Source organism: Orcinus orca, chromosome 2 (assembly GCF_937001465.1).
Source record: "Orcinus orca chromosome 2, mOrcOrc1.1, whole genome shotgun sequence".
NCBI lineage: Eukaryota > Metazoa > Chordata > Mammalia > Artiodactyla > Delphinidae > Orcinus > Orcinus orca.
The window spans coordinates 162518387-162537369 of NC_064560.1; positions in this window are offsets into that span (position 1 = coordinate 162518387).

Sequence of the window (18983 nt, forward strand, 5' to 3'; positions counted from 1 at the left end):
GGGTAAGACAGGAATAAAGACACAGACCTACTAGAGAATGGACTAGAGGATATAGGGAAGGGTAAGCTGTGACAAGGCGAGACAGTGGCTTGGACATATATACACTACCAAACGTAAAATAGATAGCTAGTGGGAAGCAGCCGCATAGCACAGGGAGATCAGCTCGGTGCTTTGTGACCACCTAGAGGGGTGGGATAGGGAGGGTGGGAGGGAGGGAGACGCAAGAGGGAAGAGATATGGGAACATATGTATATGTATAACTGATTCACTTTGTTATAAAGCAGAAACTAACACACCATTGTAAAGCAATTATACTCCAATAAAGATGTTAAAAAATAAAATATAGTATATTGATCGAACTATATCAATAATCATTGTGAACATTCATGGTTTAAATGCACCAAATAAAACGCAGGGATTGTGGGAGTAGATCAGAAAATAAGACCCAGATATATGTTGTCTACTTTTAATCTATGTGTGTCTTTATATTTAAACTGGGTTTCTCTTAAAATGGTTTGAGAAGGATATACTAAAGAGAAAACTTTAAAGCAAGGAATGTTATCAGATATAAAGAGGAACATTATATAATGATACAGGGATAAATTCTCCATGAAGACATAACAATTCTTAAAGTATATGCATCTAACAAGAGAGCCCTAAAATATGTGAGGCAAAAACTGTCAGAAATAAGTGAGAAGTAGATGAATCCAACACCCTTCTATAAGAAGTAGCTCTAGCCGGCAGAAAATCAGTAAAGACATATTTGAACTCAACAATACCGTCTATCAACTGGATGTAATGGATATCTATTGACCACTTCATCCAATAACAGCAGAAGAAACATTCTTTTCAAATTCACATGGAACATACACCAAGATAGAACACATTCTGGGCCATAAAACACACCTTAACAAATTTAAAAGTAATCATACAATGTCTGCTCTCAGACTACCATGTAAATAACTAAAAATTAGCAATGGAATGGTAACTAGAAAAACCTGAAAAATATATGAAAATTAAACATCACACTTGTAAATAATGTACGGATCAAAGAAGAAATCTCTAAAAAATATGTTAAACTAAATGAAAATGAAAACACAACTCCCCAAAATATGGGGATGCAGTGAAATCAGTTCTTTGAGGGAAACTTTTATACCATTGAATGCATGTATTAGAAAACAAAAAAAGACCTAGACTCAATATGTTTATACTTCAGGAATCTAGAGCATGAACAGAAAATTCAAAGGAAGCAGAAGAAAAGAAATAGATAAAAATTAGACTGAAAATCAATGTCATTGAAAAGAAGAAATCAAAAGAGAAAATCAATGACGCTAAAAACTAGTTCTTTGAAAAGACTTATAGAAATAACAAGTCTCTAGCTAGGATAATAAAAGAAGGGAGAGGATATAAATTACGAATACCAGAAATAAGAGAGGGGATATCTCTTCAGGTTTCATGGATATTAAAATAATAAAGGAATCCTATGAACAATTCTGTGTGTGCAAATTGTTTTTAAAAACATCTTTACTGAAGTATAATTGCTTTACAATATTGTGTTAGCTTCTGCTGTATAACAAAGTGAATTAGCTATATGTATACATATATCACCATATCCCATCCTTTTTGCATCTCCCTCCCACCCTCCCTATCCCACCGCTCTAGGTGGTCACAGAGCACTGAGCTGATCTCCCTGTGCTATGTGGCTGCTTCCCACTAGCTATCTATTTTACATTTGGTAGTATATACAAGTCTATGCCACTCTCTCACTTCATCCCAGCTTACCCTTCTCCCACCCCGTGTCCTCAAGTCCATTCTCTACGTCTGCATCTTTATTCCTGTCCTGCCCCTAGGTTCTTCAGAACCTATTTTTAATTTCATATATATGTGTTAACATATTTGTTTTTCTCTTTCTGACTTACTTTGCTCTGTATGACAGACTCTAGGTCCATCCACCGCACTACAGATAATTTCATTTCATTTATGGCTGAGTAATATTCCATTGTATATATATGCCACATCTTCTTTGTCCATTCATCTGTTTATGGTCTATGTCCACAGATTTGATAACAGATGAAATGGACCAATTCTTTGAAAGTCACAATCTGTCAACGATCACAGAAGAATAGACAAATCTGAATGAGCCTATATGTATCAAATAAATGGAAACAATAATTAATCACCTTCCCAAGCAAAGCACCAGGTCCAAATGTGTTTACTGGTGAATTCTACCAAATAGTTAAGAAATTATCTACAATATCTTTCAGAAAATAACAGAATATTTCTGAACTCATTCTATGAGGCCAGCATCACACTAATACCAAAACCAGACAAAGGCATTACAAGAAAACTACAGATCAATATCTTTTACGAACACAGATATGAAAATCTTCAACAAAGTCAAATGCAGCGATGTACAAAAAGAATTGTATACCATGACCAAGTGGGATTTATCTCACATATGCAAAGCTGGTTCAACATTTGAAAAATCAACTAGTGTGTAATCCATCACATCAAGCTAAAGAAGTAAATCACATGATTATATCAGTAGATGCAGAACAAACTTTTGAGAAAATCTAACACCTTTTTGTGATAAGAATACTCAGTAAACTAGGAATAGAGGGAGACTTCTTCCAGTTGATAAAGATTTATAAAACTTACAGCTGACATACTTAAAGATGAGAAACTGGAAGATTTCCTCTAAGATTAGGAACAAAGCAATGATGTCTCCTTTCAGTACTCCTTTTCAATATCCAGTACTGGAAATGTTAGCTAATGCAGTAAGACAAGGAAAGGAAATAAGGTATACTGTTTGAGAAGGAAGAAATAAAATTGTCTTTGTTCACAGATGGCATGATTTTCTACAAAGAATATATGGAAGAATTGCCAAAAATCCTCTTGGAACTAATATGTAATTACAGCAAGGTGGTGGGATATAAGGTCAATTGTTTAAATATCAGTTTCTTTCCTATATTTCAGGAATGAACAAGTAGAATTTGAAATTGAAAACAATACCATTTACATTAGCTGCCTGAAAAAATGAAATAATTAGGAATCAGTCTAACAAAGAGATAAATCAAAGAAGAAATAAATAAATAGAGTCCATGTTCATGAATTAGAAGTCTTACTATTGTGAAAATGTCAGTTCTTCTCAACTTGATCTATAGATTCAATTCAATCCCAATCAAAATCCCAGCAAGTTATTTTGTGGATTCCAACACACTGATTCTGAAGTTGATATGGCAAGGTAAAAGAATAGCCATTATAATATTGAAAGAGAACAAAGTTGGAGGACTGACACTACCCAACCTCAAGAGTTACTATAAAGCTACAGTAATTAAGACACTGTGGTATTGTCAGGGGACCTTCAAGATGGCAGAGGAGTAAGACTTGGAGATCACCTTCCTCCCCATAAATACATCAAAAATACATCTACATGTGGAACAACTCCTACAGAACACCTACTGAATGCTGGCAGAAGACTTCAGACTTCCCAAAATGCAAGAAACTCCCCACGTACCTGGGTAGGGCAAAAGAAAATACAGAGACAAAAGAATAGGGACAGGAACTGCACCTGGGAGGGAGCTGTGGAGGAGGAAGTTTCCACACACTAGGAAGCCCCTTCACTGGTGGAGACAGGGGGTGGGTAAGGGGGAAGCTTTGGAGCCATGGAGGAGAGTGCAGCAACAGGAGTGCAGAGGGCAAAGCAGAGAGATTCCCACATAGAGGATAAGTGCCAATCAGCACTCACCAGCCTGAGAGGCTTGTCTGCTCACCCACCAGGGTGGATGGGGCTGGGAGCTGAGGCTTGGGCTTCAGAGGTCAGATCCCAGGGAGAGGACTGGGGTTGGCTGCGTGAACACAGCCTGAAGGGGGCTAGTGTGTCACAGCTAGCTGGGAGGGAGTCCAGGAAAGAGTCTGAACCTGCCTAAGAGGCAAGAGACCATTGTTGCAGGGTGCACAAGTAGAGGGGATTCAGAGCACCACCTAAAGGAGCTCCAGAGACAGGCGTAAGCCACGGTTGTCAGCGCGGACACCAGAGAATGGCATGAAACACCAAGGATGCTGCTGCAGCCACCAAGAATCCTAGGTGCAAGCACAGGTCACTATCCACACCAACCCTCCTGGGAGCCTGTGCAGTCCTCCACTGTCAGGGTCCCATGATCCAGGGACAATATCCTCAGGAGAACACATGGTGCACCTCAGGCTGTTGGAACGTCATGCTGGCCTCTGCCACCACAGGCTCACACTGCATTGTGTACCCCTCCCTCCCCCTGGCCTGAGTGAGCCAGAGCCCCCTAATCAGCTGCTACTTTAACCCCGCCCCGTCTGGGCAGGGAACAGACGCCCTCAGGTGACCTACATGCAGAGGCGGGGCCAAATTCATAGCTGAATCAGTGGACAGATCGTCCAGACAGAAAATCAATAAGACAACAGTAGTCTTAAATGACACGATAGACCAGGCAGACTTAATAGATAGCTAGGACATTACATCCCAAACAGCAGAATACACATCCCTTTCAAGTACATGTGGACCATATCCCAGGATATCACATGCTAGGCCACAAAACAAATCTCAACACATTTAAGAGGATATAAATAATAATCAAGGATTTTTTGCAACTACAACTATATGAAACTCGAAATCTATTACAGGAAGAAAAATGGGAAAATCATAAACACATGGAGACTAAAAAACAACCTACCAAAAAAAAAAAAAAAAACAACCCAATGTTATCAATGAAGTCAGAGAGTAAATCAGAAAATAACTTGAGACAAATGAAAACAGAAACATAACTTCCAAAACCTAAGGGATGTACCAGAAGCAGTTCTATGAGGGAAGTTTATAGCAATACAGGCCTACCTCAAGAAACAAACAAACAAACTAAAGAAATTTAAAAAATGAGAACCAACAAAGCACAAAGTAAGCAGAAGGAAGGGAATAATAAAGATCAGAGAGGAAATAGAGATTAAAAAAGAAGAAAAGATCAATGAAACCAAGAGCTGGTTTTTTGAAAGATAAAAGACTTTGGTAAGCCTATAGCTAAAGTCACCAAGAGAAAACGAGAGAGGACCCAAATAAACAGAATTAGAAATGAAAGGAGAAATAACAACCAATACACAGAAATACAAAAAATCATAAGAGAATATTATGAAGAGTTAAATATCAAAAAATTGGACAACCTAAAGAAATGAATATATTTCTAGAAACATACAATCTTCCAGGACTGAATGAGGATGAAATAGACAATCTGAACAGACCAATCACTAGTAGTGAAATTGAATTAGTAATCAAAAAATTCCAGTAAGCAAAAGTCCAGGACTGGACATTTTCACAGGAAAATTCTACCATACATATAAATAAGAGCTAGTACCTATTCTTCTCAAACTACTCCAAAAAATTCAAGAAGACAGAACACTCCCAAATTCATTGTACAAGGTCACCATTGTCCTGATGCCCAAACCAGACAGAGACACTATAAAAAAGGAAAATTATAGGCCAAAATCTCTGATAAATATAGAAGCAAAAATCACGAACAAGATATTAGCAAACCGAGTTCAACAGTACACAAAAAGGATCATACAATTTGATCAAGTGGGATTTGTTCCAGGAATGCAAGGATGATTCAATATTTCGAGGAATGCAAGGATGATTCAATGTTTGCCAATCAATCAATGTGATATACCACATTAACAAAAGGAAGGATAAAAATCACATGATCATTTCAATAGATGCAGAAAAAGCATTTGAAAAAATTCAAAATTCATTCATGATAAAAACACTAATCCTAGTTGGTACAGAGGGGACATATCTCAAAATAAAAAGCTATTTATGACAAGTCCACAGCTAACTTCATACTCAATGGTAAAAAGCTGAAAAACCTTTCCTCTAAAATCAGGAACAAGACAAGGTTGCCTACCCTCACCACTTCTATTTAACATAGTGTTGGGAGTCCTAGACATATCAATCAGACAAGAACATGAAATGAAAGTCATCCAGATTGAAAAGGAAGAATTAATACCATCATTATTTGCAGATGACATGACACTATATATAGAAAACCGTAAAGTACCCATACAAAAACTATTAGAACTAATAAATGAATTTAGTAAAGTTTCAGTATACAAGATTATTATATAGAAATCTGTTGCTTTCCTATACACTAATAATGAATGATAATTCAAAGAGAAAGATATTCAAAGAGAAAGCAAGAAAACAATCCCATTTAAAATTGCCTCAAAAAGAATAAAATACCTAGTAACAAACTTAGCTAAGGAGGTGAAAGACCTATACTCTGGAAAGTATAAGATGCTGATGAAGGAAACTGAAGATGATACAAAGACATGGAAAAATATCCCATGCTCTTGGATTGGAAGAATTAATATTGTTAAAATGTTCATATACCCAAAGCAATTTACTGATTTAATGTAATCCCTATCAAAATACCCATGACATTCTTCATAGAACTTGAATAAATAACCATAAAATTTATATGGAACCACAAAAGACCCCTAATAACCAAAGCAATCTTGAGAAAAAAGAACAAAGACGGAGGTATCATGCTTCCTGACTTCAGATTATACTACGGAGCTACAGTAATCAAAACAGTATGGTACTGACACAAAAATAGACGCATAGATAAAGGGAACAGAATAGACAGCCCAGAAATAAATGCACACACTGTGGTCAATTAATCTAGGACAAAGGAGGCAAGAATATACAGAGTGAAAAAACAGACTCTTCAATAACTGGTGCTGGGAAAATTGGATAGCTACCTGTAAATTAATGAAATTATAATTCTCTAACACCATATACAAAAATAAACTTAAAATTGATTAAAGACCTATATGTCAGACCTGAAACCATAAAACTCCTAGAAGTGAACTCTTTGACATAGATTGTAGCATACTTTTTGGATCTACTTCCTAAGGCAAAAGAAACAAAAGGGAACTAATTAAACTTAAAATCTCTTGCACAGCAAAGGAAACCATTGACAAAACAAAAAGGCAGACAACCTACTGAATGGGAGAAAATATTTGCAAATAATATAAACAGTAAGAGGTTAATATCCAAAATATATAAACAGCTCATATAACTCAATATCAAAAAAACATATGACCTGATTAAAAAATGGGCAGAAGACCTGAATAGACATTTTTCCCAAAATGATATACAAATGGCCAACTGGAGCATGAAAAAATGGTCTATCACTAATCATCAGGGACATACTAATCAAAACCACAATATCACCCCACACCTGTGAGAATGGCTATCATCAAAAAGTCTACAAATAAAAAATGTTACTGAGGATGTGATGAAAAGGAAACCCTAGTACACTGTTGGTGGGATTATAAATTAGAGCAGCCATTATGGAAAACACTGTGGAGGTTCCTCAAAAACTAAAAATAGAAGTACCATATATGATCCAGTAATTCCACTGCTGGGTATATATCTGAAGAAAACAAAAACACTAATTTGAAAAAATATATGCATCCCAATATTTATAGGAGAATTATTTTCAGTAGCCAGATATGGAAGCAACCTAATTGTCCATCAACAAATGAATGGATAAAGATGTGGTGTGTGTGTATATATATGTGTGTGTATATATATATGTGCATATATATGTGTATATATATCTATATAATATTACTCAGCCTTAATAAAGAATGAAATTCTGCCATGTGCAACAATGTGGATGGATATAGAATGTATTATACTTAGTGAAATAAGTCAGAGAAGGACAAATATTCTGTTATCACTTACATGTCAAATTTAACCAATAAAACAAATGAATGTATAAACAAAACAGAAAAACTCACAGATGTAGAAAACAAACTAGTGTTTATCAGTGGGGAGAGGGAAGTGGAGAAGGGCAAGATAGGGGTAGGTAATTGTGGTAACAACTACTATTTTTAAAAGAGATAAGCAACAAGATATATTGTATAGTACAGTGAAATATAGCAATTATTTTGTAAGAACTTTAAATGGAGTATAATGTATAAAAATATTGAATCAGTATGTTGCACACTTGAAACTAACATAATGTTATAAATCAACTATACCTCAATAGAAAAAGAAAGAAAAACTAAAATCAGATTTTGATGTAAAGTCTCCAAAATTTTAAATGTTGACTACTAGTTCAAAAGTTGTAAAATATTGTGTAAGAAAAACAAATCACATCTTCTGTCATGATATTGTTTGTGAGTCTCTCAACTTCAAAATGTAATCAAAAGATATTTAAATGTATTTGAGGTTACATCTCATGTCTGTGAATGAGGAACTGGGCTGAAAAAGAATTATAAAAGTCACAATTTCCATTTTAATTGCTTCTTTTAGGATATCAGGATTTTCTTGTGCTTATGGGCAACATAAGGGTTTTACCATTTCCTTATAAAGACCTTACTCAGATATTACAATGGTGTAAGCATGGTATTATTTTGTTTGTTTTAGATTTGTTTTATTCATTTATTTTAAAAATAAATTTTGGAAACATTTGGCCAGGGATTTCTCTATATATTTATGGAATGTTGAATAGTAAGTAAAAAACAGTCTAAAGCAGCAACATCAAGAGAGAAAACATAATGGGTTTGAGACTTAGAGGAAATATTAAAGAAGAGCAAGAAGGAGAACTAGGAAAGAAGTAAATGGATCAAGGTGAAGCAACCCTATTGGGAAAACAGAGAAGATATTTGAGTGCTGAGACTTGAAAAAACTGGTATGTAAAATAAGGATATGGTTCCCTGGTGGGTCATAGATGAGAGGGGAGACTAAGTTATAGAAAATCAAGTTGCTAAAATATAAAACTCCCATGATGAGACCATTATCACTCTTATGTAATACACATTAATTACTAAAGCTGGTGGTTGCTTTAAAAAGTAAATGTAAAGGAAATGGCTTATTTTTTTGTCAGTGAGAATCAAAATGTTCAAACTCTACCAATTTGTTGATCTGCTGGCTTAACAGAAGTAGGTTGGTGTTGTCTAAACATAAATTAATATAATAGGGACTTCGCTGGTGGCGCAGTGGTTAAGAATCTACCTGCCAACACAGGGGACACGGGTTCAATCCCTGGTCCAGGAAGATCCCACATGCCGTGGAGCAACTAAGCCCGTACACCACAACTACTGAGCCTGTGCTCTAGAGCCCATGTGCCACAACTACTGAAGCCTGCACACTCTAGGGCCCACGAGCCACAACTACTGAGGCCGCATGCTGCAACTACTGTCAGCCTGCACACCTAGAGCCCATGCTCCGCAACAAGAGAAGCCCTCACAATGAGAAGCCGGTGCACTGCAACGAAGAGTAGCCCCTGCTCGCCGCAACTAGAGAAAGCATGCCAGCAGCAATGAAGACCCAATGCAACCAAAAAAAAAAAAAAAAATCAATATAACAGAAACTCCAAACAATAAAATCATGATAGATTTGGACATCATCAACCTATTGTGAAAAGGAGATGAATTACAATGAACTAAAATTATATCCAATGGTATTTATATGATATTGTCATGTTTACTAGGTTGTGTGATGCCAAAGAGGTACAGTATTGTGTGACTAAGGATGAAGGTGTGGGGAAAGGGCTTCTTCCCAGGCTGGATAAAATAGTAATTTCAGAGGGTGAAGTTTTGATGACTGTGAAACTTGGGGTTAGACCAAGAGAAACCTAGAAGGAATAGTTGTTCAAATCACTAGAATGATGCTGGATATAGGAAGCGGCAGAAAGATCAAAAGGACAATGGGAAGGGAACAGACATGAAAGAATAGTGGACAGGCATGATAAGGAGGGAAGAAAATACATGATGGAGAATTGGCCAGAATGCAGGATGGGGACAAGTATTTAGAACCAGAGCAGTAGAGGAGGACATTCAATTTCTACATTTAGGAAACATCAATTTGATTTTGTTGATCTTATGACTGTGAGGACAATTTTGAACAGAGGTCAAAATTGTGAACCAAACTTTGCTGTCCACTCAGGATGTACAAAATTGCAAAGAATGTGCTAACAACCTAATAATGAGGAAAATTTGGAAAAACTAAAATATCATAACTTCATCAAAGCTGACATCACAATGTAATCAACTATCCTGAAATCCTAAAGGGTACAAACCCTTCCAAGAAGAAACTGGACCCTAAAACTGCCTCACCTGTGACTAAGTACAAGAGGAAGAGGCACTTCACAAAAGGTAGTCTGCAATCACATCCAAGCTCCTTCTCAGAATAATGGGTGCTCAGAATAATGACTAGTGTCAAGTCAGGAGATAGTAAAAAATATTCTAGGTAGTACAAGCCTGTAGAGATTATTGGCTACAGGGAGAGGTGAGCAGACACAAAGCCTTGTATTGCATATTTTATACATGAAGAAAATCCTTATGCAACTGGAGGAGTGGCAGCAAGGCAAATCACATACAGAACACACAGGAAAAGATACATTGCAACTGGATAAGAAGTAAAAAGTTAGGTCTTTACTCCTGGAAGAGGTAAGAAATCATTATGGGTCTAAAATCTGATAGATGATACCATTTAGAGATCTCCTGTTGCAATGGTAGGGGCAAGTAACTCCCAAGCAAGACCAATGGTATAGATGGGAGGCAGAGTTTTGCTGAATTCAGTTTGCTAATATTTCTTAAAGTTTTGGCAACTATATTCATGAGGAATATTGGTTTCTAATTTTTTGTCTTATGATGTGTTTTTCTGGCTTTGATGTTAGGGTAATACTGACTTCTAATAAGTTGGGAAGTACTACATTGTCCTTTATTTTCAGAAGAGTTTGTAGACTAGTATTATTTGTTTTTTTAAAATCATGTTCAGACTACTAGTTCTATCAGTTGCTGAGAGAAGTGTTGAAGTCCAACTATAATTGTAGAACTTTATATTTCTGTTTCAGTTCCATCAGTTTTTGCCTCATGTATTTTGAAGATTTGTTGTCATATGCGTACATATTTAGTATAGTTACGCTTTAATAAATTTATCTGTTCATTATTATGTAATGTCCCTATTTATCCCTGAAATATGTGCTCTGAAGTCTATATTATCAGATATTAATATAGGCACTCTGGCTCATTTGTATTAGTGGGTATTTTGGTACATATTTTCTATCCTTTTATTTTTAAACCATCTGTATCTTCATATTTAAATAAAGTCCAGCAACATCAAAATTTATTATACAGTGTGATCAAATGGGACTTATCTCATGAATACAAGGTTGGTTTAAAAAACAATGGGGTACCAGATATTAACGAAGTAAAGGACAAAACCACATGATCATTTCAATAGATACAGAAAAAATTTTTGGCAAAATCCGGCACAGTTATGATAAAAACTCTCATTATACTTAGGAATATAAGGAAACTTGCTCACTTCAGTAAAGGGAATCTATAGAAAAATCCTACAACTAATATCATAGTTAATGGTAAAAGACTGAATACTATTCCATTAATATCAGGAAACAAGTATTACGTCTGCTCTTATTCTTCCTCTTCAACATCATACTAGAGGTTCTGGCCAGTGCAATAAGGCAAGCAAAAGAAAAGAATTGGAAAGGAAGAATGAAAATTGTTTTAATTCATAAATGGTATAATTTTCTACCAAAAATCTAAAATAATCTATGAAAAAGCTACTAAATCTAAATAAATATTTTCCCAAGTTTGTAGGATACAAATTAATATAAAATTTTAATTATATTTATACATACTAGCAATGAAGAAGTGGAAACTGAATTTAAAAACAGTATCATTTACGGTAGTACCATAAAACATGAAATAATTAGGAATAAATCTAGGAAAATATGTGCAAGACTTTCATGCTGAATATTATAAAACACTGGTGAGATAAATCAGGAAGGCTTATATCAAATGAAGTCCTATGACCTATTTATTAGATTAGGAGACAAAATGTGGTCATGATGTCAATTCTCTCCAAATGAATATATAAATAATTGTACACAGTCCAAATCCAAGCAAGATTTTTTGTATAAATTGACAATGGAAAAGAAAAAGATCTAGAATAGTTGAAATATATTTTGAAAAAAACAAAGCTAGAGATCTCATAATACTTGATTTTAAGACTTACTATAAAGCTACAATAATCAGGAAAGTGTGGTATTTGCTAGAGAATGGACACATAAATCAGTGGAATAGAATGGAGAGTCTAGAAATAGTCCCACCCATATATGTCACTGGATTGCCAAAAAGGTACAAAGGTAGTTCATTAAGAAATGACAGACTTTTGAGTAAATGATGCTGTAATATTTGGACATCCTTATGCAAAAAACTGAACTTAACACCTTGAACCATGTACAAAAATTAACTCAAAATGGACATAAACCTAAGAGAGACTCACAAGGAAGAGGTTGTGGTCAGAGATGTGCCTAAACTAGTAAGAAATATGTGACTCTTTGTTTCATCTAGGCTAGTAGAACATGATGTGAATTTAAGCTCTAACATTTCAAGTGTTTATAATTGTGAAAAACATTCAAAGAACAGTTCAATATTTGACATAGTTTTAGTGCAGGGAATGGTAAACAAGATGCAGGCAAAAATCTTGATTATTAACTGTGGTCTATCTCATTCTTTTTGTTCTTCAGCCTTCCTCAGTCCACTGACCAGAAACTGTGTCCTCTCCTTCATTTACTTCCAGGAACCATGGTATAAAAATTTCCAAACGTGTAATAATAAGCTTACATATTAAAGTATTACCAACTGATTAGCTTAATGCAGAAATTTATTGTTTCATATTTCTGAAGGCTAAGAAGTCTGAAATCAAGGTGTTGGCAGAGCCATACTTCCTCTGCAAACTGTAGAGGACTCCTTGTCTTTTCCTAGCTTCTGATAGTTTTCTAGAAAGTTTAGGGGTTCCTTGGCTTGCAACTGCGTAATTCCAGTCTCTAGCTTTGTCACATATGGTGTTCTCCCTGCTTGCCTATGTCTTCACATTGCTATTTTCTTGTAAGAACAACATACATATAACAACAACCATACTCCAGTATGACTTCATTTTTATTACATTTGCAGTGATCCTACTTCTAAATAAGGTTGCATTCTGAAATACAACAGGCTAGAACTTTAACATATTTGGGGGGAAACATAATTCAATCTCTAATACAGGGTATAGAGAATCAGGTCCTTATGGCATAGGAGGCCCTCCATTCCCACTGGTAAGTCAGGAAGGGAAGTTGTGTTCAGCTCTAGACCTATCATGTTAGGGCTTAAAAGGTGCAGATTCTATTTCTAACTGTGTAAGATTATTTTTATCCAGGTCTCAGTTTCTCAAGTTCCCAAACAGGACATGTTCCTCACTCAGTAGGCTTAAGAGCCCTGTCCTCATTCCTGTCAATGTGTTTTCCCGATATTGACCCTGATGCTCATATTTCACAGTCAGGATATTCCTGTCTATGTCTAAGACATTGTCATCTACGAGTCCTGCAGTTCGACCCTTCCCTACACCTTCCTCTGACCACCAGAGTGTGTGCTGGCCCAGATGGGTAGTCAGCTTCTCTAAGTATTAGTGATTTTTACTGTTAGTTCATACATACATGATAATCAGCTTTTTCTGCTCTTCTAGTATGCTTTTTCCCTTGACTTGGATTTTTGCTCTTTCCTGTCTCCATGCGAGAGGACTGCAGCCTGCTGTGCTGCTAAATTCTGCCATTTAGGACTACTGGTTAGCATACTGGATAGCAGAAGCCCAACTTGAGCTATTTTCTATGGGGTGGCTAACCTAAAGATTGCAAAACTGGTTTTTAACGTATTAGACCAAAAAACAATATTAGAAAAATGTTAGGAAAATAAACCTTAACAAATAAAATAGATTAAGGATAATAACAGATTAAAGATAAAAACTCTCTTGACCATGTAGTGTTTTTCTGCTTTCAAACCCACCAGCCACAAAATAGGAGTAATACTAACTCCTGTGCTTATCAGTCCTCATATTTTCTTTTGAATATGGTTTGCCCTCTCCCTGGAAGTATTTCTCCAACTTTCCTAAGTCTCATTTTCCTTACCCCATGATTTATTCACATCTCATGCCTTACAAGGAAATGTCTCTGATTGACCTCAGGTTACTTTTATCTATTTTTTACTGAATTGTTTGCCATTTTAAAATTACTTATATCATCTAAATGCTGTAAACCTCTCCCCACCACTGTCAGCCTCAAATCTACACAGTTAAATTCCAAGAAAAGAGTTGTGCTTTGCTTACATAGGTGCTTGACAAAATCTTGCTAAACAAATGAATATGCTCATATTTATAAATGTCTCAACAAAGATCAGTGGAATGTGGTGAACCACTTTTAATTTATCACATGTATTTTTCCTCTTAACAACCTACAGTCTAGAATCTAACCCCTCTTACTCCTTTATAACCACTCTCTTATGAGTCGTCGATGATTTCAATTAGCAAATTCAATTTCTCAATCATCTTTGCAGAATTTATGACTGTTGACATCTTCTTTCTTACTGAAATTCTTCTTACTTAACTTCCATAGCTCTGTATTCTCCTATGTCTTGTCCTATTGCCATTTGTGGTCTTTCCCCATTTGCTTTTCTTCTTTCCTGCGGGTTCCCCACAAGCTGTCCTTGGTACTCTTTTCTCCAGCTACCAGTTCTCTTATGAAATCTCAGACTCACAGGACTTCACATGCACTACTTGGATATCATGTCTGAATTAAAGACTCAACTTTCCAACTCACCTCCTAGGCATTTTCATACAAGTATGCCATATCATAGAATTGGATAATGAAATTTAGAAACAAACCTAATCACATTGTTTTAAAATTTAAAAAAAAGGGAAAAATACTCTTTACAACCCAGCAGTAACACTGGTGACAAGCAGACTATGTAATGACATTTTCAGAGTACTAAAGTAAAATAGTCTTGAGATTACAGCTATAGATCCAAACAGTAATTTAAATGTAAGAGACAATATTCTTAGTCAAATAAGGCTTCAAAATTTTACTTCACAAGTCTTTTTTGAGGACATTACTAGTGGTAGTTCTCTAGGAAGGGAGAAGTAAATCTATGAACACACTCTAAGATGCATTAAAAGAATGCTGAATAAATAACTTGGTGAATTTTACTGTTTTCTAAATAAACCTCCCCATGTTATACAGTATTGGTCAGGCTCTGCTGTGATAGTAAATTAACCCTGGCCACTCAGTGGCTTAATTTAGCAAACATCTATCTTCACAACATATGTGCATATAATATCCGCACAACAGAAAATCTTTGTTCTTTTTGAACACGTATGGAATATTCTTTTAAAATGACCAAATATTAGGCCACAAAGAAATCTTTAATAAGTATCTTAACGTCAACATCAATAGAGATTGATGTTAAAGTGATAATAAAAATATCCCAAATGTCTGAAACCTCAAAAACAAGCAAAGAACTCTGAACAAAATATTTTTTTAAAAAGAATAAAAATTATAAAATTTCAGGTTGTTTCTAAATTTTAAAAAAAATGCAAAAAAAAAAAAAAAGGAAATCAAGGTGTATATATAAGGTTATGTGGTAGGCAGAATTCTGAGAAGTTCCCCCAAATTCCTATCACTTTTCATAATTCCCTCCCCCAAGTGTGGGTGGGATTGTGAATATGACAGGACAGTCACACCCTTGACTGGGTTACACTATATGGCAAAGTTGAAGGAATTTTGCATATTTAATTAAAGCCCCTAATTAGTTGACTTTGAATTAATCCAAAGAGAGATTCTTCCTGGCAGGCCTGATCTAATTAGTTAAACACTCAAAAGAGAGATTCCCCTGTTGGTTTTGAAGAAGCAAGCTGCAATGTTGTGAGAGGACCAGGTGGTTAAGGCATGGTCTCTAGGAGCCCTGCAGGGGCAACCTCCCAGGCCAACAACCAGCAAGCAAACAAAGAGGGACCTTAACTTGCAACTAACAGCTTGAATCTAGCCACAATTTGATGAAGACAGGAAGCAGATCTTTCCCAAGTCAAGCTGCAGATGAGGGTGCAGCTGGCCAACACCTTCATTTTAGTCTGTGTGATGCTGCAGAAGGCTTAGCTAAAAAAATGCCAGGCTCTTGACCCACAAATATAATAAATATATTTGTTTTAAACCTCCAAGTTTGTGGTAAGTTTTTATACAGCAATTGAAAACTAATACAGGCTTATAAACTTTGATCTTCAAACCAAATAAAGTAGAAATATCTATATATACCCATTTTACTTAAGCACATAGATGCAAAGACCCTAATGTTAGTTATCTGAATCCAACAATGTTTGCAAAATAATACATCATCGGGGTTTTAGCAGAGGGTGATACTTAAATCATTTTCACCTTTTCTACTCCCAACTCCCAATCCCACTCATCTACTTCTGAGTAAAGAAGCCCTAGGAGCCAGCATAAGATGAGACAAGATGAGACTACATGAGTGCAGGAGGAGAATCATTGTGGATATCTCTCCTCTCTGGGGTATACAATGGCTGGAGAAAAGAAGTGATGATCATGGATCCCAGAGATACATGGACACCACACCCCTACCCTTCAGGGAGGGGCTCCTAATGAATATGCCTGTTCCCCTTGGTCTTTAGGAGCTGAGAAAGAGCTGAACTGATGTGAGCTGAGTTCACTCCATTTTCAAGGCTTAGAGAAAGCAAAGATGTGATAAAGCAGAGAGCCTTCCCTCTGATCCAGATTGGCAGAGACTTCTGAAACCTTTTTCTATTCCCTAGGATGCTACCACTGCCAGACACAATGAGCAGACAAAGTAAAATTACAACACTCCTAAGGGAGCACCATATCCACAGAGCAAAAGACCAAGAATATAGCCCTATAAAATTCCTAAATTCTAAGGACAAAAAAAAAAAAATCTGATAAACTTCCAGATAAAAATGTTATTTACAAAGGAAAAATAATCACAGAGCTTCAGACTTCTGTTAATACTAGATTATTTCCCACTTTAACTTACATTTTCTGAGTGTTATGCAACTATGTCCCACCCCCCCTGCAACACACTTAAATCTGTAAAGTTAATTTTCAAGAAATGAGATGGTATCACTATAGTCTGGCACTGACAACTTTGCTATGCCTATGGTAGGTGCTTAGTAATTAGGATTTAAGCAAGTTCTTACTCCCAACCCCAAAATGACAGAGTGAATATGTCAGTGTGAAAGAAAGATATTCACAGATAATGTAAGCATTAAAAGAATCCATCAGCTGTGTAACCTATCTGGGCAAAATACTCAAGAAGCAACAAATGGGTCAGTGCAAAGATCTCAAGAAAGGACGTTGTTGAGCAAAAACATTACAATGCATACAAAGTTAAAGCAATACATATGTAGCAAACTCTCTAGGAATATGTGACTTAAATAATTATTTTTTTAAATATAAGAAGCTCACTGTAAATAAAAAATCTTAATATTACTCAGCTACATCAGCAAAACTTAGCATATGGAAGAGAGAATGAGTGGTGTTTGAAAAAGAGAGAACAAGTAAAAGAATCCCAAAGATCTCATCTATGTCACAGAGGAGGAAAATGCGGAGGTAAAAATATTTAAAAGTGGCAAATTATTAGCAGAAACATTGGTTGGAAATGTTTTGGAAATCTTGATTGTATATAATAGTAAAGAAATATGTGTTTGATAATGAGTATTGGGAAAAGAACACAATAGTTAGTCCAATGGAAAACTTAATGAAACTTTCAAATTAAGAAATGAAAAAGGAAATGAGTAACAATTTGAGCAAACTGAAAGAACTAGGGAAAGAGAAACCATGAACCAACATAAAATGAAAAACGACTATTAGTAAATAGCAACATATCATCAAAGCATCTAGTCATAACAGTCCTGGTAAATAGGATCAATGTTCCTGGTGATGACAACTAAAATGGCTTGACAACAATCGCCTTCTAAAAAGTTCAGAGACCTAACAAGAGACTGAAAAATTGCCAGACTAAAAATAGGAAGAGAACTACACCTCAGAGTTGAGCCAGAACTCTTTTTGCCTCAGGGGAAAATGCCCATCTAGAAAAGGCAAATCAGAGACAGTTTCTGGTGAAGGGCAAGAGAAGTAGGGTGTATGGGGCTGAGTCTGAGCTTATGGGGATTAGGTGAAAGGGGAAGAACTTTTATTTATAACACTCTCTGCCACCCAGGGCTTTTGCCCTGAGACCATTTAGTAATTTTTGGAAAGTTGCTGAGTGGCTGAATATCTTCGTGTTTTTGTGGGGCAGAGGAAATGAGGTTTGGAGTTTGGTGCCCACCAACAGCAGAAGCTCCAGTCAGTCCTGCTCTGGATTGGGACTCTGAAGAGCTGTTTTTTGAAATGGTGGCATGACTACACTCTGGCTAGTCATCTAGTTGAACTAGAAAATTCTCAGCTTTTGGTCCTGAGAATGTTACTGCCTGAGATGCCCTGCAAAAAACAGGCAAAATCCTCCCTCAAGGAAGCCATCGTCATCCTAGATTTGAAGTTATTTCTGAAAATATTTTTCTAATAATATATTAAGAAAATACTATAAATCATACCTGGTGACAAGGCAAAATTATCCAGAAACAAGAGAAAATAACTAGAGACTTCAGATAATAGGGTGATCAGATACAGACTGAAAACAACATCTCTATTTCTGAGATTAAAGTCATACTTGAAAAACATCAACAAGGAATTGGAAACTAATACAAGTAACATTAAAGCACTGAGAAAGAACCAAGTAGAAATTATAGAAATTACTAACAAATTAAAAATGAATGAATGGATTTAGCAACAGATTGATAAGCTGAAAATGTATTTGTGAGCTGGAAAATAGGTTAAAGAAATTATCTACAATTAAGTACTGAAAGTAAAGATGAAAAATACAGAAGAATGGTAAGTGCTATACTTGATACAGTTGGAAGGTGTAAGATACATCTGAGTCCAAGTAAATGAGGAGAGAGAGAAGGCAGAGCAATATTTGAAGAGATAATGGCTAAGAACTTCCGATAACTGGTAAGTACATAAATTCACAGATTTGAGGAGGATATATTTTAAAAT